Genomic DNA, 22581 nt, shown 5'->3' with positions numbered 1-22581 from the left:
GTAACTTGCTTCAGTTATTTCACTTCCAGTTTTTAAATGGGATCTAAGAATTGCAAAGCTGAATGAAAGATAAACAAACAGAACCATTTGAATGTTGGCCCAGAGCTGGTAGAACGGTACCTAGTGACGGTCGGCTGTAATGACCGGGTTCCCTACAGCGTTTTCTGGTGGGGCGGATAAAGCAACGTCAAAGGGCCAGATGCACGTTTGAGGGCGAAAGGGATCGTCAGGTGTTTGCTCTCTAAGGAACATGTCACCGGCCAGGGCCTGCAGTCTGTCAGGAGAGGTGCGCTGGGGTGTATTTAGGAATCTGAAAATAAAAGGTGAAGACGGCTGGGTCACAATATCCAATGAAATCTTGCAAACAATTATACAAATGGACCCTACTGCTGTTAAAACAACATGGTATTAATACTGATTCAAAACTGACATTAAAATTAGGAGAGAAACGCATGAGAAATGAACTGACACCTACTTACCATTTCTTACTGCCTAAAATTTTGACACTCCCTCACAGCATCTTTTTTTCAAAGCGATGCACAGCACACAGTCAAGTTAATGAATGGAAGCACACCCATTATTGACTGCTTTGTGCTGCATGAGCATCTGATTAAGCACCTAATTACAACTGTACCACTGTAAGTGGAAATGTATCAACCCAGCTTAGCTCCAAGGTGTTTAGATGGGAATGAAAAGTTTCTAAATTAAATACATGGCAGAATGGTTAATGGGAAAATACACTGAAGTGCCTCTACCCGTCCTGTTGACTTCTTCTCCCAAACCCCCCATGAGTTCTGGCCTCTTGGTCAACTCAGCTCCCAGTCCCATATCAGCTGTGCCCTCTCCCAGCCTAACCCATTTCTACTGCAATTCTTCACCCTCCTCATCCAGGCAGGGGGCTGGCGCTGCAGCCCCTAAGGTACCTGCGTTAATCACTGTCTCTCATACTGGGGCTATTTAGATTTCAGGGAACGATTTCTCAGAATTACTGACTCTGGGAGATGGGAGAGAGGAGAGGCTGAGAGAGCGTTTGCTCTAACGGCCACGTTCAACTCTGGTAGCCTCCATGTTGCCTCATCCTCCACCCTCCCCCATGTGTCTCTGCTCTTGTGTCAGTGTGTCACCTGATCATAATGCCACTGGCTTCAGCAGAGCTCCTAGACAGGAGCTACATCACGAGGGGGTTACAGTACTGAGAGTGAAATACATCACAGAGAGGGTGTAATTATCCTGAAGTGAAACATTCCAGTCTAGGAAGCGAAAGAATTCAAGTACTTCATTACTTAAAATTATGCTTGAAAGGATTGGATTTTTATGAATAAATTGCAGTAAATGTTAATTTCACTGTACACACACAAATGAAAAAATATTTATATAGGTAATATACAGAAATGCTTCTAGAGAAAGTGGAGTTTGATTTAAGGATATTTACACTGTATATTTTAGGTGTGACAGACAATTTCTCTTTGAACAGTTATATGATTTGGCTTTTGGACTCTCAACAGTTACTGTTATTAAATAATTGTCTGATGACCCCCATAACTTCCCACAGCTCTGAACACTGAAATTGTAAACATTGAAAAAAGGGCTTAAAAATAAATATCTCTATCTGTTGAAATTAAAAGAAAGAAATAGACACAATGAATTTTGTCAAACCCACTTAACAGCAATTGCAATATGCTAGGGGATGGGAATTCACAACTAAGGCACCAACCTTAATTCTGCCCTGTAGTGACACCAGGCAATTGCCGTAGGGCTACGAATTAGGCATTTTAGTGTATATCGTTCCAGATTACAAATCGGTATGATCCAAAGACACATGAGATCTTTTCCTAAGGATATCACTGTCACTGGGTTGTTTCTCTTAGTGGTAATTCCCAGAAGTGAACAGATTAATAACATTTTATCAGCTATGAAGTGGCCATTTCAGATTTTTGGGAGTGTTTGTTATTTTGCACTAGGGGCCAGGTCCTTGGAGAGACGGAACCTTGGTTGCATTTTAACTTCTCCATGCTCAGCAGCTTCTGGAATTTGGTTCAAAGTATTTACATGTTTCCCTGCCCTGTTCTTAAAAGTGCTGTTTTAGAAAGTGGGGAAGGGCAGGAACTGACTGCAGGATCAGTAGATGACTCCCTTAGATATTTATAGCTCATCGGAAGGAGGACGGGGATTGGTGGGCGTTTGGGGATTTAATAATAAACACACAAATATCATTGTTCTTAGTGAATTTTCATCTTCTAATTCCCATAACCCACTAATTATCCCTGGCTGCCCCCGGCAGTCTGGGGATGGAGAACTAGTAAACTCCTGTGGCCAGTGAGGAACCGAAGGCACAAGGATCTTTCAGTGGCTGACTCAAAGTCACCCAGAGTGAAATTCACTTCACTGGATAAATCCCTAGTTGCTGAGCTCTGCAGAGGGGTGGGGAGGTGAATTCCATCCCCCATTCTTGGGCATAGACCCCCCTCCAATTCTCACCCTGATCTCAGACACTACCCCACCTTCCCCTGCAGTGATGGACCCACTTGATGCTGCCAGAGCCATCTGCCATGCGAGCTAGAGAGGACAGAGGCCCAGCTCCAGAACTGCTCCCCCTGCCCACAGCCTCCAAGCTGTGCTAGAATTGCCCTGACTTTCCAATCTGCAGATCAGTCCGGCTGTCCCCAGCCCGTGCACCCACCACACACAGTCTTTGTCACAACAAACATCCCAGGATTGGGAAAGACCATCTGGGGCTGGCTGCAGTCTCCCGTTGCTGCTGTGAGGGGAATGGGGTGGTCCTCATAGAGGATACAAACATACCCAGGGGCAGAAGGAAATGTAGTTTCTTCCAGGGGTTTGAAATGTTTGGTTTAGAGTCCTGAGCTCTGTCTTCCTGTTTGTCTCCTCCTGCCACTTTCAGATCTCTTGGAGAGACAAGGTGGGTGAGGTAATTGTTTTAGAACCAATTAAAAATACCTCTTTGCTGTCCTGGGACCAACATGGGTACAACAACTTTCCCCTTTGTACCCCCTCCCCATCTCACCTCCCCCTCAGCTGAGACTGTCCCATGTGATAGGAAAATAAGGGTTCAGTCCTGTCGCTGGATTGGGTCTTGCCAGCACTAACGGGAGGGAAAGCCTGTGTGCATTAATGACAGCAGCAGCTCTGGGACTCGACACATAGGGAGAAGAGATGGGAGTGAGCAGGCTGTGTTTGTGCCAGGTGTGAGTTACTCATGTGGGAATTCTGCACCGCTGTGTATGCACAGAATTCACGTCCAGCGCAGAATTTCTTTTTTTTGGCTTGAAGAAGATATGTTCTGCCTGAGAAGTGCTACAGTTCTGCCTTTCACCCCCAGAGGCCCGTGTTGCACCAGAACTGGCAGCAGCCAGCTGGGTTCATCTTGGTGGTAATTTGTTGCCCCGAGCTATACCCCAAATGGGAGGAGAGTTAGTGGGTGCAACTGGGGAGAGTCCTGAGACACGGCTGCCGCTGGAGGTGGGGACAGGGTGGTCATTCTCGACTCGCAAGAGGGTGTGGAAAGGGCACAGGAGGAGCCAGTGTCCCCTATGGCGAGTGCCCAGCCCCAGGTTATCCAGTCCCAGACGCTTCTTCCCCCACCATACCCCAAACCTCTTCATCCCTCCAACCATCAGTTGCCAGGCTTCCCTTGCTGCGAGTCCTTCCTGACTGCAGAGACCCTCTGAGCCAGTCGTGTGTCAGGGCTCAACCCTCTGGCTGCGTCCTCAGGGCACTTTCTTCCTCTCTCGGGGCACCATGCCACAGGGCCCCACAAATCTACATTGCTCAGGCTTTGGCTTCAGCCCTGGGTGGTGGGGCTCAGGGCCCTGGACTTCAGCCCCATGCGCTGGGACTGGAGCTTTCTGCCCTGGGCCTCAGTGAGTCTAATGCTGCCCTTGCTTGGCCCCTGCCATGAAACCTGCTAGTGGCCCCCAGGGGGCCCAGGACCCCTAGTTGAGAACCACTGCCTTACCCCACGAATCACAGCAATGTTCAGGTTACTGCCAGTCATAGAATCATAGAATATCAGGGCTGGAAGGAACCTCAGGAGGTATCTAGTCCAACTCCCTGCTCAAAGCAGGACAATCAGGAGTATCTACTCATTTGGACTCACTGGGGAGCCACAGAAAGAAACAAGATGTGCTGAGGCAAGAAGGCCCAGTCTCAGAGCCCTTTTTGGAGTCACGCTTCCCAAAGGCTAAAACTAGGCCCAGCCCATGAAAGGAGCACTCCCAGGAGAGACTGGATAAAGGCTGGAGCATCAAACAGCTTTGTAAACCTGAGAGAGCTGCCTTGGGGACAGTGACAGGGAGAATCGCCAGAGTGACTCCTTGGATTCTGCTCTTCTCTGGCCTTTGGTTCTTAGAATCATAGAACTGGAAGGGACCTCGAGAGGTCATCTAGGCCAGTCCTCTGCACTCAAGGCAGGACTCAGTATTATCTAGACAATCCCTGACAGGTGTTTGTCCAGCCTGCTCTTAAATATCCCCAGTGATGGAGATTCCACAACCTCCCGAGACAATTTATTCCAGTGCTTAACCACTCTGACAGTTAGGAAGTTGTTTTCCTAATCTCCATCCTAAACCGCCCTTGCTGCAATTTAAGTCCGTTGCTTCTTGTCGTATCCTCAGAGGTTAAGAAGAACAATTTTTCTCCGGCATGTTTGTAACAACTGTGGCAGAGCTCTGACCCTGCTCCGGTGGATCCTGCGCTTCATGCTGCCTCAGTGACTCACTGTGACCCTCCACGTAGCCCTTCTCTCTCTAGGGCCAGGGTTACAGTCTACTGAGCCCTTTTCATCACAGGCTGCAAGGAGGTTGGTGAGAGAACTCCCACAGTCTCTGTTCAGCCTCCTGTCCTGACATGGACCTGACTCCCCTTCCAGGAGCTGTTCCTGTAGTGGTGGGTTGGGGAGAACCCGGGCCCGCCCTCTACTCCGGGTTCCAGCCCAGGGACCCTAATGGTAGCAGTTGTTGGCAGCCAACCTTTCACTGCCAGAGTTGCTACATTTCCCTGGGCCACTTCCCGACAGCTCTCCTGCTTCTCCCTTCTTCACCCTTACCTTAGGGCTCCCTTAACGATGGTTTGAGGGTGTCTTCAGTAACCAGCCCTTAAGCCGCACTTCCTCTCCTCTGGCTCCCCGGCTCTCCTCTGCCTGACTGGAGTGAGCCCTTTTATAGTATCAGCAGGGCCTTAATTAGAGTCAGGTGGTCACATTAACTGAATGGCCTCACCTGACTCTTTACAGGTTAATTAGTCAGGTGTTCTCATTAGCCTGGAGCAGCCCCTGCTCTGGTCAGTCAGGGAACAGAAGACTCTTTCTCCAGTGGCCAGAAGACCTTCCTTCTGCTACTCTGCTGTAGAGGGTAGGAGGGAGAGGGCTGCTGTTGCTGTTCCTGCTGGGCCCTCGCTGCTGCTACTGCTGCTGCTACTGCTCCGGCTGCTTCCCTGGCTGGGCTGGACACCACCACCCACCCCCTTTCTCTGCTATCTGCTTGCTGGCTGGCTAGTAGATTCCCCCCCCCACCCAGTTGCTGCTGTTACTCCACCTACAGCCCCTGGGAGGCTGCTAACCTGCTCCCGGAGGAGGGTGAGGACCCCAGCTCCAGCCCTTGTTGTTGAGGGCTCCACCACCACCATCTTCTGAGTGGGGTCCCTCCTGCCTGGCCACCAGACCACCGCCTGGAGCTGCTGGAGCTGCTGTGTTTGCTGGGGAGCTGCTGGAGCCCCGAGGAGGAGGAGGAGAGAGCTGCCTGCTGCTGGAGGACCTCATGGAGACTCTGCAGACCGCCGTGGAGGGGGCACTAAAGGACTGAGTATTTTTCAGACTGTGCTCTTGTGGTGGGGGTTTGGACTGTGTCTGTTGGGACGCCGGGGGTGTGGCGTGGAGCCTGCCCCAGGTCCATCCGTGTCCCCCTTCACCCCCACCACCATCGTTGCCCCCTCCACCACCCCTGCTGGTTGTTTTCCATCTACCTCGATCTCCTGCCTCTGGGACTGAGCTGCTCACCTGGCTTGCCACGCCCACTTCCACCATTTGGGCCTGCAACAGCAGCAGCCACCATTGACTTTTTTGCACAAGTGCCCGTGGGCGCACCCCCCACTCCCACCCCCTTGGCCTGGCCCCCTCTCCTTTGCCGCATTTGTCTGCCCCACCCATTTCCTCTGTGGCCCTGACTGTCCTGCCCCAGCCCTGCAGCTAGCCCCGTGGTCCCTCTGCCCTGTTCCTAGCTCGACTTTCCCCCCCCAGCCCTGTGATCCCCCAGCCCTGATTGGCCCCTCCCCTCGTGCGCCCATGCCCCCTCCCATGCGCTTGTGCCCTTCCCCCATTTGAGTTTGCCCTTGTTCACTGCACCCCCCCCATGCTGTTAGCCTCCCTGGTCCCCTAGTGCAACTAGAGGAGCCGGAATTCCCCTCTGGGTCGGTGGCCTGCCACCCTCCCGCCCCTGGGTCCTTGCTTGCTCCCCTCGGTCCTTTAGCCTTCCCTTTCTGGCACCCTCCTCCCCTGCCTGCAGCCTAGCGGGGAGGGGTGGTCGCCTCCTTTCCCTCCCCTCCCCTCGCTGTTTGTCCCCCTCCCCGCTCTCGTTATGGCGGGGGACACGGTGGGGGAGACCCCTCGCGCTGCTCCCACCACCCCTCCTCCGGAAACCCCCATGTCCGTTCCCCGAGCCTCTACCTCGACCGCCGCTGCCGGTCTACCTGCCACTGCCCCCGCTGGGGCACCGGCAACGGCGAGTACCGGGGAAGCGTCCGCTGCTGCCACGTCCTTCGCCCCTTCCGTTTCGGGGGGAGCCCCCCCAGCCGGTGGGAAAGGTCGGGGTGGGAAGAAGGGTAAGGGCCCCGCTAAAAAGACCAAGCCCTCCATGGCAGGGACTACCCCCGCTGCCACGGCCCCACTACCGGCCGCGGCATCCCTCCCCGCTGTTCCCTCCACCAGCTCCGCGGGTGTCCCTCCCCCGGCCCCCAGGGCGTATGCCCAGGTGGCGGCAGCCCCCCCGCCTGCCGCTGCTCCTCCAACCGCCGCTTCCGCTTCCATCTATAGCGGCCGGGGCCCCTTCCCCACCTTGACCCGGAAGCACGGCGTCCGTTGCCTCCTGGTGCCCGCCTCGCCCCACGTGGAGACCTACGTGCGGGCGTTGGCGAGGGTGGTGGGGCCCACGGCCATCGTGGCGGCCTCCAAGATGTACGGGAAGGTAGTCTTCTTCCTGGCGTCGGAGGCCGCCGCCCAGGAGGCGGTAGAGACGGGTCTGGCGGTGGGGGGCGTGTTCGTGCCCCTTGAGCCATTGGAAGACCTGGGAGTCCGCTTGATCCTGACTTCCGTCCCTCCCTTCCTGCCCAATGCCGCCCTGCTGCCCGCCCTTTCTGCCCTGGGGCGCCCTATCTCCGTCATCAGCCCTCTCCCGTTGGGCTGCAAGGACCCCGCCCTCCGTCACGTCCTCTCGTTCCGCCGGCAAGTGCAGCTTCATCTGCCGCCGGCGGAGCGGCGCGTGAGAGGCGCTCGAGGGGTCCTTGTGGTCCCCTACCAGGAGCCCGCTACGGTGCATTATTCAATGGGGAGGCCCGGTGCTACCTCTGCCGGGCGATGGGGCACGTCCGGAGGGACTGCCCCTTGGCCCGGCATGGAGGAGCGTCCGAGACCCCCGAGCCCCAGCAAAGCACCGGCCCTATCACCGCCAGTGCCCCTGGCTGCCCGGCACCTGAAGCGGCACCTGAAGCTGCCCCTCCTCCTTCTCGTTCCGCCGCTGTGGAGGAGGGTGTGGCAGAATTAACGCCGGGCTTGGGAGAGGGCCCGCCCCAGGGAGACACCTCCCTTGTTCCTGTTGCCCCTCCATTGCTTCCCCGAGTCTCTGAGCCATCGTCCTTGCCCCCAGACCCGACCCCTGTTAGCCAGCCCCCGGATGAGGCCATGGAGGGCTGGTCCTTAGTACAGGGGAAGCGGGGCAAGCGGAAGGCTCAGGCCCCATTACATCTTTCGGATTTGGAGACCCCCTGGAAGAGCAGGAAGGGGGTCTCTGATGACGAGCCTTCCGCCTTGCCCCCTGACGACGCCCGTTTTGTGGTGCTGGCTGGGCACGACGTGGCAGCACCGGACGGTGACGCTGCCCCTCCTCCGGGGTCCCTTCCCGAAGAAGCCACCGAGGGAGCCCCTCTTGCCCCCTTGCCATCCGCAGCCCCTGCGAGTGCTGCGGTGGGCGTCGCTTCGGGTGTTGGCGGGGAGGGCCCCGGTGTGGCGGACGGCGATCTCCCCTCCATCTATGAGGAGATCGAGGCCCTGGGTCTGACCCCAGTTGCGCAGGGGGAGGACGACCCTTTGCTAGCGGGCCTCGATCTGAGCGACCTCACCTCGGTCCCCCTGTCCCCGGGTTCCCTACCCCTGACTGATGCTTCTGCTCCCACTTCTGAGGGTCCCCTGGGGTCTTCCATCAGCCCATCTGCAGGTGGCACCTCACTGACGGCCGCCGTGCCCACTGAGGCGACGGCCGGTGCCCCGCTACCCAGACCCGATTCCCAGGGGGTGTCCCTCTTGGGTGTGGGCCACCCGACCCCTGGCCCCACCCTTGTCCCCTCCACCTCCCGTGATGCCATTGCCGCCCCTGGGGATACTCCCCAGGGCACGACCTTAGTTGTTTTTCCCTGCCCTGACCCATCAGGGGCTGCTGTTCTCCTTCCGCCGCCCCCTCTTGAACTGGGGAGCGGGGCGGGCCGCGTAGCGTCGGCCCATCAGGCGCCACGTCGAGGGTCTCCCCCTGCCTGCCCGCCTCGGTGGGCCACGGGGCTGTGACGGGGGCCCTGCTGGGGGACGGTCGTCGATCCGTTATCCCACCCCCCCATGCGCTGAGGGAGGAGCTGCGGGAGTTCCTTGAGGACATCCGTGGCTCCCGCAACAAAGTCCATCTTGTGCTCCAGCGGTGGGGGGATTTCCACCTGATCCTCCGGGCCGCAAGGGCCCTCATGGGGGAGGGTAAGGGGACCGGGAAGCAGGCCGCCGCGGCCTACCGGCGGGTCTGCTTTTTCCGTGACTCTCTGCTCACCTACGGGTTTGGTCACGGATTGCTGCGCGGCCCAACAGAGGCTGCCGGCGAGGATCCCCCCCAACACTCCTCATGGCGCCGATCGTCTTTGCCACTTTGAACGCCCGGGGCTGTAGGATGGGTCTCCGCAGGAGCCAGGTGCTCTCCTTCCTTCGGGACGGGGGGTACTCTGTGGTTTTCCTGCAGGAGACCCATACGGATCCGGCCGCTGAAGCTAGCTGGCGGCTGGAGTGGGGGGACACGATCTACTTTAGCCACCTCTCGGTTCGCTCGGCAGGAGTGGCGACCCTGTTCTCCCCCGACCTACGGCCCGAGGTGCTGGGGGTCGCCGAGGCTGTGCCGGGCCGCCTGCTGCACCTCCGGGTCCGCATGGAGGGGCTTGTGGTTAATCTCGTCAATGTCTACGCCCCGACATTGGGCCCGGAGAGGTTGCGTTTTTACCAGCAGGCATCCGCCTTCCTCGGCTCCCTGGATCCTCATGAGTGCCTGGTCCTGGGCGGGGACTTTAACACCACCCTCGAGGAACGGGACCGCTCGGGGACCGAGCAGTGCCCGGCCGCCGCGGACGTCCTCCAGGAGATCGTCGAACGACACTTCCTGGTGGGCGTCTGGCGCGACCACCACCGGACGACGTCTCGACGTTCACCTTCGTCCGGGTGGAGGCCCATCGGTCGCGCCACTCCCGGTTGGACCGCATTTACCTGTCACGTTTCCACCTTTCACGAGCCCTCTCCTCCAGCGTCCGGCCGGCCCCTTTTTCGGATCAACACCTTGCCACCGTGACGGCCTCTCTCTGCGCGGAGAGGCCGGGGCCGGCCTATTGGCACTTTAATAATAGTTTGCTGGAGGACATGGGCTTCGTAGCGTCCTTCCGGGAGTTCTGGCTCGCCTGGCGAGGGCAGAGGCATGCCTTTCCCTCGGCGCGGCGATGGTGGCACCTGGGGAAGGTGCGCGCCCGGCTCTTCTGCCGCGACTACACCCGGGGCGCCAGCCGACGGAGGGATGCGGCGATAGGGCAGTTGGAGCGGGAGGTCTTAGAGCTGGAGAGGCATCTGGCCGCCAGCCCCGAGGATCCATCCCTCTGCGAGGCATGCCGGGAGAAGCAGGAGGAGCTCCGGGCCCTCGAGGATCATCGAGCCCGGGGTGCCTTTGTTCGATCCCGCATCCACCTCCTTCGGGAGATGGATCAAGGCTCCCGCTTCTTCTACGCCCTGGAGAAAAGGAGGGGGGCCAAAAAGCACGTCACCTGCCTCCTGGCGGAGGATGGCACCCCCCTCACGGATCCGGTGGAGATATGCGGGAGGGCCAGGGCCTTCTACGCGGCTCTTTTCTCCCCAGATCCGACCGATCCTGCCGCTTGCAAAGTGCTCTGGGACGGACTCCCGACGGTCAGCGCGGGCGACCGGGACCGGCTAGAGCTGCCTCTCACTCTGGCCGAGTTCTCAGAAGCCCTCCGTCGCATGCCCACCAATAAATCTCCGGGCATGGACGGGCTGACCGTGGAGTTCTACCGCGTGTTCTGGGACGTCCTTGGCCCAGACCTAGTCACTGTCTGGGCCGAGTCTTTGCGGGGCGGGGTCCTCCCTCTCTCGTGCAGGCGAGCCGTGCTCGCCTTATTGCCGAAGAGGGGACCTCCGCGATTCTGGAACTGGCGTCCCATCTCGCTCCTCAGCACGGACTACAAAATCGTTGCGAAGGCCATCTCGATGCGGCTAGGGTCCGTGCTGGCGGACGTGGTCCACCCGGACCAGACCTACACCGTCCCGGGCCGCACAATTTTTGATAACTTGTATCTGGTCCGGGACCTTCTGGAATTAGGGTGTAGGGATGGTCTGTCGTTCGCCCTCTTGTCCCTGGATCAGGAGAAGGCGTTCGACAGGGTGGACCACGGGTATCTCCTGGGCACTCTGCAAGCGTTCGGCTTCGGACCCCAGTTTGTGGGTTTTCTCCAGGTGCTGTACGCTTCCGCGGAGTGTCTGGTCAGGCTCAACTGGACCCTGACCGAGCCGGTCAGCCGGGCGAGGAGTGCGGCAGGGGTGTCCCCTCTCGGGTCAGCTGTACGCTCTGGCGATCGAGCCCTTCGTCTGTCTCCTCCGTCGGAGGCTGACGGGGTTGGTGCTCCGGGGCGGAGCTGCGGCTGGTCCTGTCGGCGTACGCCGACGATGTGCTCCTCGTGGTCCAGGACCCGGGCGACTTGGCGCGGGTGGAGGCTTGCCAGGCCATTTATTCGGCGGCCTCCTCCGCCCGGGTCAACTGGGTCAAGAGCTCTGGCCTGGTGGTCGGGGACGGGTGGCAGGCGAGCTCCCTCCCACCCACGCTTCAGGCCATCCGGTGGAGCGCGGGTCCGCTGCTCTATCTTGGCGTTTACCTTTCTGCCACGCATCCGTCTCCGCCGGAGAACTGGCATGGTTTAGAGGGCGGGGTGAGGGCGCGGCTCCGGAAATGGACAGGACTACTCCGGTGCCTCTCTCTCCGGGGGAGGGCGCTGGTGCTGAATCAATTAGTCCTGTCCATGCTCTGGTACCGGCTCAACACCCTGGTCCCGGCCCCGGATTTCCTGGCCAACCTCCGGACGGCGGTTCTGGAGTTCTTCTGGCCAGGAACGCACTGGGTCTCTGCAGGGGTCCTTCATCTGCCCCTGGAGGAGGGGGGGCAGGGCCTGAAGTGCCTGCGCACTCAGGTCCGCGTCTTCCGCCTCCAGGCCCTGCAGAGACTCCTGTATGGTGCGGGTAGTCCGGCGTGGAGCGTATTGGCGCACGCCTTCCTCCGCCGCTTCCGAGGGCTCCGATACGACCGGCAGCTCCTTTATCTCGATCCGAGGGGCCTTCCGCGAGACCTCTCCGGGCTGCCGGTCTTCTACCAAGACCTCCTCCGGACCTGGAAGCTCTTTTCAACGACCAGGTCCGTGGCGGCCACCGTGGGGGTCGATCTCCTCGCGGAGCCCCTGCTACACAACCCCCAGCTCCGTGTGCAGGTGGCGGAGTCCCCCGCGGTGCGCCAGAGGCTGGTCTTGGTAGGAGTCACCAGGGTCGGAGACCTCCTGGACTACGACCGGGGAGACTGGCTGGATCCCCTGACGCTCGCTCAGCGCATGGGGCTCTCCAGCCCTCGTACCCCCCGGCGCGTACTTCAGGAGGTGAAGGCCGCTTTACTGCCCGCTGCTCGAGTTTACCTCGACCGGGTCCTGCGAGAGGGCACGCCCCGCCCACCTTCCACCCCGGGCCCTGTGGACCTTTTTATCGGGCCCCTGCCCCGTGGACCCAATCACCCCCCTTGCCCTTTCACAGCGAGCCGGCTGCCCGATCTGCAGCCGGTTCTGTTCCAGACCGCGCCACGAAAACATCTGTACACGCTCGTGCTCCACACGCTTCACTACCTCACCCTCGCATCCCGCCCCGATACGAAATGTCGGGACCTCATGCCACCTCTCGAGGGTGAGGAGCCCCGGTGGGCCAGCCTGTATTCTGCCCTAGTCCCGAGGCCTGCCGGGGATGTCAGTTGGCGGCTCCTTCACGGGGCCGTGAGCACGGGCGTGTACTTGGCGCGGTTTATCCCTGTCCCCAACACCTGCCCCTTTTGCGGCGTGAAGGAGACCCTGGCACATGTTTATTTAGAGTGTGCCAGGTTGCAGCCCCTGTTCCGGCTCCTCTTGGATCTCCTATTGCGTTTTTGGTTGCACTTTTCTCCTCACCTGTTTATCTATGCACTCCCCATTCGTGGCCCCACGAAGTCGCGGGATCTCCTTGTCAACCTCCTCTTGGCCCTGGCCAAACTGGCCATCTATAAAACCAGGGAGAGGAGGTTGGCCGACGGGATTTCCTGCGACTGTGGGGCCTATTTCCGCTCCTCCGTCCGTTCACGCATCCGGGTGGAGTTCCTCTGGGCGGCGTCCACTGGCTCCCTTGACGCCTTCGAGGAGCAGTGGGCGTTGTCCGGGGTTCTCTGCTCGGTGTCCCCATCTGGTTCCCTTCGTTTAGCCCTATGACCTCACTCCCGCTCCTGTTTTTTTTCATTGGTTGTCCCACGCAATTAGTTAGTGTCCCGGACCTGTGGATCCTCCCCTTAGGCTGGGGGGAGGTCCTTTAAGAAGCCCGCCCACTTCCTGGATGCTAATAGGGCTATTCTGCTGTACCCACCTGGCCTGGGTCTATCACACAATCTTTTATGTACTTGAAAACTGTGATCATGTCCCCTCTGAGTCTTCCCCAGTTTTTTTCAATCTTCCCTCATAGGTCATGTTTTCTAGATCTTTAATAATTTTTGTTGCTCTTCTCTGGACTGTCTCTAATTTGTCCACATCTTTCTTGAAATGTGGCCCCCAGAACTGGACACACTACTCCAGTTGAGGCCTAATCAGTGCGGAGTAGAGCGGAAGAATTTCTTCTCGTGTCTTGCTTACAATACTCCTGCTAATACATCCCAGAATGATACTTGCTTTTTTGCAACACTGTTGACTCCTATTTAGCTTGTGATCCACTAGGACCCCCAGATCCCTTTCCACAGCGCTCCTTCCTAGGCAGTTATTTCCCATTTTGTATGTGTGCAACTGATTGATCCTTCCTAAGCGGTGTACTATGCATTTGTCCTTATTGAATTTCATCCTATTTACTTCAGACCATTTCTCCCGTTTGTCCAGATGATTTTGAATTTCAGTTCAATCCTCCAAAGCACTTGCAACCCCTCCCAGCTTGGTATCGCCCGCAAACTTGATAAGTGTAAGAGAAAGACTCTGCTCCTGGGAGAGTGTCACCCTGTCTCAGAGGGTTACACCCTGGTGGGAGGGGGCTAGGCCTGTACTGGGATAAGGTCACTCTGTGCTTCACAGTGTGGCAGAACCTAGAATGTCCATTAGCAGGGGAAAACCTGGGGGGAATCGACATGTGGAAAGGACAGAAACCCTGTCTGAATTCTCTCACATTGCCCTTCTTGCCCTGGCAGGCTACAGAATAACAACATCCACGTTTCGCCCCAAATCATCCCGTCCTCCCACGGGGAAGGAAATGGCTTCAATGGAGCTGGCTCAGGTAAGGGATTCTCAGGGAGCTGGTGGTGGGTTCTGCTTGGAGGAGAGGAGCAGTAAATGTATAGGAGGGTGGGAGCCAGTGATGAGCTGCCAAAATATTAACAACAGGTTCCCTTGTACTCACCTCACGAGGGGGTCATGCCACATCCAACCCCCTGGGTTCCTTGACACCCCGCCGGGGACCCCTGACCCATCACCCTCCTTCCCTGGCCCCTGAGTGCCCGCTGCCGCCACATCAAACCCTGCCTCTCAGGCTTGATGCGCCCCGGGAACCGCTGCCCCAGCCAACCACCCCTTCTCTCAGTCCCTGACAGCCCCCCAGCACCTCATCCAACCCCAGCGCCGTCCTGACTGCCCCAGGACCCCATTCAACCCCCTTGTACCCTGCCCTCTGAGCGCCCCGACCCCTATTCAGCCCCCCACAACCCACCGAACACCCCCTCCCTGCCCCCTTACCACACTGCCTGGGGCCAGGACCGCGACTGGTGCCACGGGATCCGACTCCCCGATCCGGGATGGAGCCGCTCAGCCGGGACCAGTGCTGCAGGGCCCATGCTGGGCCGGATTGGAGCCGCTCAGCCGGGACCAGCCAGAGCCAGGGGTGCTTGGCTGGGACCCGGCTGGGGCACTCGGCCGGGGCCACGGGGAGCCGCTCAGGTGGAGCCGGACTGGGCCGTGCACACGGTCCCCCCCCCCCCCCGGCCTGGCTTACCTGCCTGCTGCTTGTTTCAGGCTTCGCGCAAACATTTGATTCGTGGGAAGCAGGGGAGGGGGAGGAGAAGGAGGGCGGAGCGTTCAGAGGAGAGGGGGAGGTGAGCTGGGGCCGGGGGCCGGGTGGACAGCTGCCCGAGCCTTTGTTAAATTTAAAAGCTTTTTTAGAACCGATTGTCCCCTCCATAAACTTATCAAGCTCAGTCTTAAAGCCAGATATGTCTTTTGCCCCCACTACTCCCCTTGGAAGGCTGTTCCAGAACTTCACTCCTCTAATGGTTAGAAACCTTCGTCTGATTTCAAGTCTAAACTTCCTAGTGTCCAGTTTATACCCATTTGTTCTTGTGTCCACATTCGTACTAAGCTTAAACAATTCCTCTCCCTACCTAATATTAATCCCTCTGATATATTTATAAAGAGCAATCATATCCCCTCTCAACCTTCTTTTGGTTAGGCTAAACAAGCCAAGCTCTTTGAGTCTCCTTTCATAAGACAGGTTTTCCTTTCCTCGGATCATCCTAGTAGCCTGTCTCTGTACCTGTTCCAGTTTGAATTCGTCCTTCTTAAACATGGGAGACCAGAACTGCACACAGTATTCCAGATGAGGTCTCACCAGTGCCTTATATAACGGTACTAACACCTCCTTTGCTGGAAATACCTCGCCTGATGCATCCTAAAACTGCATTAGCTTTTTTAATGGCCATATCACATTGGCGGCTCATAGTCATCCTGTGATCAACCAATACTCCTTGGTCCTTCTCCTCCTCCGTTACTTCCAACTGATGTGTCCCCAATTTATAACTAAAATTCTTATTATTAATCCCTAAATGCATGACCTTGCACTTTTCACTATTACATTTCATCCTATTACTATTACTCCAGTTTACAAGGTCATCTAGATCTTCCTGTATGATATCCCGGTCCTTCTCTGTGTTAGCAATACCACCCAGCTTTGTGTCATCCGCAAACTTTATTAGCACATTCCCGCTTTTTGTGCCAAGGTCAGTAATAAAAAGGTTAAATAAGATTGGACCCAAAACTGATCCCTGAGGAACTCCACTAGTAAACTCAAACCAAGCCTGACATGCTAGATGGATAGAATGTGAATTAGCAATTTCTCACCCTGACTGATGATACAAGCAGTCCACCAAGTTTCCATACACAAGCTAGAAATCCCTTTACCCTGGAACCAGCACTTCCCCCAGTTCAATCTTTGTTCCTCAGGTGCTTCCAGGAGTTCTTTTCTGTGGGGAATGAGGCCGAGAGATGATGTCACACCCCACCTTATGTACCTTTTCCATATGGCAGGAACCCTTTGTTCTAAACTCAGTTCCCAGTCCAGTTTGTGGAAAAATACAGGTACCAAAATGAAGTTCATTGTCATGTGGTCTGGTCACATGTCCTAGAGTGCCCTGCTGAGTGATAGTAGCCATGACTCATAGGCTGGCAAAAACGTTCACAGGAGGGCTAAGCTCTTCCACAGTCCATTGTCTGTGTTGGTGATCCATGAACACTGTCTGGTTTCTTCATTGTTCTACCTGAAAGGCTCGTTGTGGCTGTTACCCAGAGTAAGCACCTTTGAAAGACAGATACAGAGTCAATATCCATAACTTCAGGTACAAACATGATCCATGCACACAGGTAGGATAATCATATTCAGCAAATCATAACTTTTCCAGTGACACCACACGACTCATTTTGTACAAAATGCCTCATGTCCTAATCATATTATAATCCTGCCACTATGCTGAATATGGGCTGTAGTGTCAGATAGGTCCTAATTTCAAGGCACAGGTGTTGGGAATAAAACTTCCTGTCTTTGTGGAACAGGAAATAACCCTCCAGCCAGGGCTGGGACAACTTCCCAGACTCCCGGTGCTGAAACCTGAACCTACTGGCACTTCATTAGTTCCCCCACCCCCAGTCTTTGTGACAACTACAAACTTTATCGGTGATGATTTTATATTCTCTTCCACGTCATTGATAAGAATGTTAAATAGCACAGGGCCAAGATCCAATCCTTTTGGGAACCCGCTAGAAAGAAATCCACTCGACCATGGTTCCCTATTTAAAATCCCAGTTTCTAGTCAAAATATTGTGCTGAAGCTACGTATATTACATCAGTACTATTAGCTGCAACCAAACTTTTGATCTCATCCAGTAAGGATATCCAGTTAGTTTGATAGGATCTATTGTGCCTACACCTTTTTAATGGGTACTAATTAAATTACCCTCCTTTCTTTATTAATGAAATCCAGTATCGGCTGCTCCATTCTCTTGCCCAGTATCGATTTCAGACTGACACACTTGTCATTAGCTGCGTCATCTCTTTTATAGTTTTTAAATATTGGCACCGCATTAGATTTATTCCAGTCTTCTGGAATTTCCCAAGTGTTCCAAGTCCTAATTAAAATCAACATTAACAGTCCACCACGCTCCTCCAGCAGGTCTTTCAAAACTCTAGTTATCTGGACCCACTGATCTAAACACATCTAATTTTAATAGCTGCTGTTTAACGTCCTTGTGAGCTATTGTTGACGCTGACAGTCTTTCCATCCCAACATCTTATGATATGAGTTACATAATCTGTTTTTCTCCAAATCCAGGAGAGAAATATTTATTGAACACTTTTACCTCTTCTCCATGATTGTTGATAATTCTGCCATTTCCATCTAGTAAGGTAGCACTACCATTGTTAGGATTAATTTTGTACTTTTAAAAACTTCCTTCTTATTTTCATTGGTTGATCATTGATTTCTGTTAGCTTCCCTTGCCAGCTTTCTACAATTCTGACCTTCTAACTTAGATTCTTTACTATTGACTTCCCCTTTCTTCCATATATTTTATTTGGAGAGTGTTGGGATTCCTACCAGGGAGCCACCAGCAGGGTCCAGAGACAGCCCCATATCAAGTCCTGGCTAGTAGCTATGTGATAAATGTGATGACCCTGCCTCCGTCTGTCAGCTGGGAGACACAAAGGTTCTCTCTTTCCACCCTCTGATGCCTCCTGGCTGCTCTAAGCTAGGTGAGGTGGGACTCTGTTAACATGGGCCTCCCGGAGCTTCCATTTACCTGGTGCTGCTGTTCTGTGAGTAGTGGGGCTGTGAGTGGGGCAGCAGGTACTGAGTGTTGGACTCTTGCTCTTTCAGGGGCCGGTGACCTTCGAGGAGGTGGCTGTGTATTTCACCAGGGAGGAATGGGCTCTGCTGGACCCCGCTCAGAGAGCCCTCTACAGGGATGTCATGCGGGAGAACTATGAGACAGTGACCTCGCTGGGTAAGGAGTCCTGTCCCCTGGGTTATTAAAAGCTATGGGGTCTCTAAAGAACCTGAGCAGTAATAACTTTATACCTTTATTCATCACCCAAGTTTTGACAAGTTTCTTTGTCCCCCCTTTCTTTCCTTATCTCCCATAGACTAGCAGGCAGCAGGGAGGGAGGAGGTAATGAGAGACGAGGAGGGAACACAAGAAGCTCCCAAGGCGCTGGGAGGTGATGCCAGCTGCCAGTAATGGGAAGAAGGGGAGGGGAGTGTGGGGGAAGGGCACCCAGGAAGTGGGCTGGGTGGGTCAGTGGGAGGGAGGAGAGGTTTGGGGATCTAGAGCTGTGAGGGATCCCAGACCTTTAACCCTGAATCCCTACCCAAACCTCAGGTAAATCCCAGACTTCAGCATAACCACTCTCACAAAGCCTCAACTTAATATAAGGCCCTGAACTGTAGCAAGCTTAGGCCACGTTTACTAAATCGTATCACTAAATCGACCACAGCTAGATCGATCTCAGAGCGTCAATCTCGGCTGTAGTGTCGACCTGCCCTGAATAACCCGTTTCTTTATGTTCACCTCCTTGCCCCTCCACGCATGGTCCAAGCTAATAAGCAATTCTCTGATCATGACATCTTACCTCTAGCGAGTATGAAATTGCCCACAAGACGTGAGACTGGGTCACAGATCGTAAAATCAGGTCGGGGTCAAGAAGAGTGAGAGTTTGGAGAGAGTCTTGTCCCCCCTCTCCCCATCTGCAGCAGCCACAAGCTGTCTTCCCTCCCGGCTCCTTGGATCTCTGAGCCTGTCCCTCCTGAGGCTGCGTGGCCCAGTTCTTGTTTCTGACCTTCTCCTTTTCCGGAAGAATTAGAGGCTGTTGCTCCTGAATGTTAGTGTGTAATTCCCCAGCCTTCTCCTCCCACTGGGGGAGTTTAATTCTCCCTCCCATTACACCTGAGTCACTAGATTTCCTAATTCCCCAAACTGTGCTTTTGCAGTGTCACTGTTCTGGGGTAGCGAAGCCTTTGACCTGCCTCCATGGTCTGCTCACGGAATGGCCCCTCAGGTATCAGGCCTGTAGCCAGCCCCTCTCTGTGGGCAGGGACCCACCTGCCTCTCCTTTTTGACCAGAGTGTGAGGATTGCAGCTTGTCCTCCACTGTGTTTGCTGGACTAACGCCCAGTTCCTGTGCTTTGCTTTCTCTCCAGGGGCTGTGAGCAGTGTGTGTGTGATAGAGGTGGGACTTTTGGTGATACTTGTATGATGCCAATACACACCTCAGTTTCCTGCTGTGATTGGTATTGCTATGATTCTAAAGAGCAGGAGACGTGAGGTGTTTTCTCACGTAGCTGTCATGGGGTGATATGAATGGGTCATTAAGGACTGGCTGGGAGTAACCTACATCAATGGAATACCCGACAGAGACCAGGGAATGACTGTCACCCAGGGCCACCCAGAGGATTCAGGGGGCCTGGGGTCTTCGGCGGCGTGTCCCGCTTACCCGCTCTGACACCGCAGAGCATTTTCCCCGTGTCCCCCTTACCAGCTCTGACACCGCAGAGCATTTACCCTGTGTCCCCGTGTGACGGAGCGATTCTGGCGGGACCCAACTGAGAGTGCCAAATCAGGACCAATTGCTCAAACAGGGCAGTTACAGCCCTAGGCTGGGGTTTTTCCACCTCTAAGGCAAACCAAACCAGCCAGACAAAAGGACTTTGGTCTCACCCCACTGGCTAACCACAAGTCACACAAGCAATTTCCTTAGACACTCCAGTCTCCCAGCATCACCACCAGTGCACTCGTCCTGGGGATGAATGGTTATGAAAACCAACACCCCAATAAAAGAAAAAGGTTCCCTCAATCCCAAAGGACCAAGCCCCAGACCCAGGTCAATATACACATCAGATCTTACCCACAAATCACGCTGTTGCCAATCCTTTAGAATCTAAAATCTAAAGGTTTATTTACAAAGGGAAAAAGGTGGAGATGAGAGGTAGAATTGGTTAAATGGAATCAATTACATACAGTAATGGCAAAGTTCTTAGTTCAGGCTTGCAGCAGTGATGGAGTAAACTGCAGGTTCAATTTAAGTCTCTGGAATGCATCCCCCGCTGGTGATGGGTCCTCAGTCCCTGGTGTAGAGCTTCAGTTTGTAGCAAAGTTCCTCCAGAGGTCAGAAGCAGGATTGAAGACAAGATGGAGATGATGCATCCGCCTTATATAGACTTTTCCAGGTGTAAGAATCCCTTTGTCCTCACGGTGGAAACTTACAGCAAAAATAATATGGAGCCTGGAGTCACATGGGCCAGTCCCTGCATACTTTGCTGAGTCACAAGGCGTGTCTGCCTTCTCTCCATGGGTCAATTGTGTAGCTGATGGCCCTTTAATGGGCCATCAAGCCAGCTATGCCGGGCTAACATTAGCTTTGTCTGGGACACTTCCCAGAGGCAGAGCATAATACAAAATATAGACAGTATAGAGCCAATACTTATACTTAAACTACAAAATGATACACAGACATACAGACAGCATAATCATAACCAGCAACCCAGAACCTGGTCTTAGACACCTTATATGACCCCCTTTACTTAGGATTTGGTGCCACCACAGGACCTTGGTTGCAACCCATGTTCTATATGGTTCCCATTTATATCAATAACGTCACACCCTGTTCCTGTTCCCCCTCCTGTTTGACTCAGTTTATATAGTAATATGCTCAGCTATACCTTTGCTTAACCAATCATTGTAATGAAATTTAATTAACCAATCCTAACACATTGAAACATAAAAAAAACCAGGAGTACTTGTGGCACCTTAAAGACTAACAAATTTATTTTAGCATGAGCTTTCGTGAGCTGCAGCTCACTTCTTCGGATGCATAGAATGGAACACACAGACAGGAGATTTTGATACATACAGAGAACATGAAAAGGTGGAAGTATGCATACCAACAGGAAGAGTCTAATCAATTGAGATGAGCTATTGTCAGCAGGAGGAAAAAAAACTTTTTGAAGTGATAATTAAGATGGCCCATAGAAGGTGTGAGGAGAACTTAACATAGGGAAATAGATTCAATTAGTGTAATGGCCCAACCATTCCCAGTCTCTGTTTAGGCCACAGTTAATTGTGTCTAGTTTGCATATTAATTCAAGTTCAGCATAATTCTCTAACCAATTGTATCCCACTACCCTAATTAACTTACACCTAGCAAAATTAATAGTACAGCAGACAAAACCAGTTAGACAACCAGACTGATTAACATTGTAAAAGTGGTAGCCATAAAGATAAAACAATACAGAAATGAGGGTTTCACAACCACAAGCATTGAGAAGTGATTTCTTGCCAGACAGGCTGCTTTCAAACTAAGTTTTCATTAACCATCTTAAGATCTGTTTCTTTATCTGGTGGTGATGGGCACTATCAGGACAGGATCATCTTCCTAACAGCCCAATAGCACCTTATTTCAGTGTGACTGGTTTGAGATGTGAGGATGTGACCCTTCGCTTCCCAGCTTATGGCTGCCCCTGCTGCTTAGCCAAAGGCCTTAGCCTAAGAACAAGGCCTCAGGCTATCCTAGTGAGAGAAGGCCCAGACACAGGCACACTGTGATTTTGATTCTTTGTTTTCATACTCCTGTAAGTAGCTAAGTGATAAAAATACACCGAAGTTCTTAAACTATAGGCTTTACAGGCAGGCCTGAATATCTCTATTCTAACAGTGGGTTCTATCCCTTCCCCCACTCTGTGTCTGTCTTGTGTATTTAGATTGTAAATTCTTCAGGGCATGGGCCATCTACTATTCTGGGTTTGTACTTGTCCTAGCACAATGGGGACCCACTGGTAGTTGCTCCTTAGCACTAAGGTAATGAATATGATTTATAATCATCATAACTCTCCTGCCACTTTGAGCCAAGGAAGCTGGCCTTGGGATGTTACTGCTTAAAAATGAGCTGGGGGTTAAAACCATGGACTATTCTTTGTGACAAGTATCCCACAAATTCCACTGACCTCCCTCGTTTTCTTTGCCTGCAGTAGGGTTTCCAATTTCCAAACCTGATGTGATCTCGCAGCTGGAACGAGGGGAAGAGCCGTGGGTCCCAGACCTCCAGGGCTCTGAGAAAGAAGTGCTTCCAAGAGCTGCCTGCACAGGTGAGGACTTGGTTAAAGCAAGTCAAAAACTGTCCGTGAATACATGAAACATTCGGGATGCCCTACAAAGACCTTGTGAGCTCTCCAAGTTCAGGATTGTTCCCTGCAGATGTGGAATCATTATGGCAGATGTCATTCAGAATAGGAGGGAAGCCATAAGTGACAACTGGCAGCAGGTCCCTCCCCGATCTCGCTTTCCCCTGAGTGTTCTCGTGAGATGCAGACCAAAACTGATCCCTTCCTCTCTCCTCTGTGGAAGGGTTTGGGGAAAATCAGCACCTGATAGGTTTGATCTCTCCCACATATATTTTGGATTGTTCATCCCTTTTTCCATTCCTGTCTCTGAGATTTTCTTTCTTTCCGGTGCAGGTAGTGATCTATGTCTGGATTCTCTCTGTCTCCC

The 22581-nt window shown here is 54.0% G+C and overlaps 1 protein-coding gene across 1 annotated transcript in view; it reads left to right on the top strand.

The window, feature by feature from the left end:
* LOC120381614 (zinc finger protein 271-like) overlaps positions 1-22581 on the top strand; it is a gene marked incomplete at both ends in the record, with an annotated part of 46984 nt that overhangs the window by 23592 nt on the left and 811 nt on the right. The window lies entirely within an intron of this gene.

The sequence above is a fragment of the Mauremys reevesii genome, linkage group 14 (assembly GCF_016161935.1).
Source record: "Mauremys reevesii isolate NIE-2019 linkage group 14, ASM1616193v1, whole genome shotgun sequence".
Classification (NCBI taxonomy): Eukaryota; Metazoa; Chordata; order Testudines; family Geoemydidae; genus Mauremys; species Mauremys reevesii.
This window is presented reverse-complemented; position numbering and strand designations above follow the sequence as displayed.